Genomic DNA, 2,367 nt, shown 5'->3' with positions numbered 1-2,367 from the left:
CGTGTTGTACGTAACTCAAGTTTTACTAATAGCTTCACTTCGTTTATATTGACACATCAAACGTCACAGCTTTTCGAAAATTACTTTGGCTTATTATTAAAACTTTCGTAATACTCCCAATGTGTTTGGATCACTGATGGTTAAAGCTAAGGTGTATAAAATACTATTAAATTTTACAAGAAAATACTATTAAATACGACACAATTTTACACAAGATATTTATTTATTTATAGAATGGATATACTTAAACCTTGCTACAACACTTATAGGCAGTGTACCTAATCGTACAGTAGTGTAGTTTTTAGTAAGTCCGGTTCGTTCCACAGGGAAAATCTTTAAACAAAGCTTAACGCTATATTAGTTTACTTTTATAAAAATACAAATATATATATATATAAGTAATATTATTATTATAAAGGGGGGTTTTTTACCGTTTAATGACCGGTTTGTCGATTTTAAAACTTTATTCGCAGTTAAAACCAAATGTAAAACAATAAATAAATACAAGACTTAATTTAAAGCGTAAAGTAAATAACGATAATGAAATTGCGAATAATAAAAGTGCGATAAAATAAACTTGCGATAATTAAAAAGTACGATAATTAAAAGTGCAATTAAATATAATAACAATAAATAAAAGTGCTATAATTAGAAGTGCAATTAAATATAAAATAAAGGAAATTAAATATGAAATAAAAGAATTATGCTTATTTAAACTTCCGTAATCATGATGTTTGACGTATTGATTTTAGTTTTATGCCCATGGGTTAATTGTCCTTTGTCCTGGATTATTTAATATGTCCGTCTGGTTTTTGTCCATAACAGTCCATCAGTCATAAATATAAAGTGCGAGTATCCTCGTCAAATTATCCTTATACCCGAAGTTAAATATTCCAACTAATTGGGGACTTAAACTATAACAAGATTTTAATACTTTGTTTAATAATTACACCAGGATGTCGACTGAGTGTAACCCAAGGTTTCAATATTTTGTTATCAATTATGCCAAGTGTCCTTTTACATAGTTTCACCCCTGTTTTAATTATTCTAGTGGCTATTAATCCATTCCCGTGTCCGGATAAATGAACGATTATTCGTACATATAAATACCCCGCCCATCGTGTCCGATTGAGTGTATATGGTAATTTATAGGGACGCCCAATTGTAAATCTTTATATTAACATTAACAAACTATCATTTAGTTAAACAAATATAAAGCCCATTAATAGCCCATAGTCTAATTTCCACAAGTGTCGTTCTTTTGTCCAAACCCCAATTATGGTACAAAGCCCAATTACCCAATTTTAGTAATTAGCCCAACATCATGATTACTTCGGATTAAATAAGCATAATAATAACTTAGCTACGAGACATTAAATTAAAAAGGTTGAACATAACTTACAATGATTAAAAATAGCGTAGCGTTATACGGACAGAATTTCGACTTACACCCTTACAATATTCGCTAACATACCCTTATTATTAGGATTAAAATTAAAATTAAAATTAAAATTAAAATATAAATATTTACGTATAGATATAGAGAGGATGGATATATATGTTGGTTTTTGCGATCAGAATTCGTTTGCTTTTATAGGGAGTTTCAGAATTTGGGGCTCCGCAACTCGCGGCAACTTTTGCCTTCAAACTCCGCGAGTCACGGAGTTTGAAAATACAGCTCACCAACTTTGGAGTCTTTCTTGCCGACGGATTTTTATTATTTATATAATATATAAATAATTATAAGAATTATTTAAATATTATATTATATTTATGTGCATAGTTGACTTGTAATTTTTAGTCCGTTGCGTCGAGCGTTGAGAGTTGACTCTGGTCCCGGTTCCGGATTTTTGAATGTCCTTGCGTACAATTTAATATCTTGTACTTTGCGTTTTGAATCTTGTACTCTTGTAATTTCGAGACGTTTCTTATCAATAATTGGAACCTCTTTGATTGTCTTTTGTACTTTTGAGCTTTTTGGTCGTTTGCGTCTTCAATTCGTCGAATCTGTCTTTTGTCTTCACCTTTTATTATTTAAACGAATATCACTTGTAAATAGAACAATTGCAACTAAAAGCTTGTCTTTCTTGAGGAATAATGCTATGAAATATATGTTCGTTTTTAGCATTATCAAATATTCCCACACTTAAGCGTTGCTTGTCCTCAAGCAACATCGTCTTGAAATACTAGAATCACTTCTTTATTCTTCACACTTTGTACATCAGTGATTTCTATACGGCGGTATAAACAATGGTAGTAACGATATGGTTTACAGTCCCACATGACTATAAAAATTTAGATCCATTAAGGAAATTGGATCTTTATGAAAACATTTGATCTTTTGAAAATTAAATCTAGTTTTTTACC

Source organism: Rutidosis leptorrhynchoides, chromosome 8, assembly GCF_046630445.1.
Source record: "Rutidosis leptorrhynchoides isolate AG116_Rl617_1_P2 chromosome 8, CSIRO_AGI_Rlap_v1, whole genome shotgun sequence".
Taxonomy (NCBI): Eukaryota; Viridiplantae; Streptophyta; class Magnoliopsida; order Asterales; family Asteraceae; genus Rutidosis; species Rutidosis leptorrhynchoides.
Note: the sequence above shows the minus strand (reverse complement) of the source record.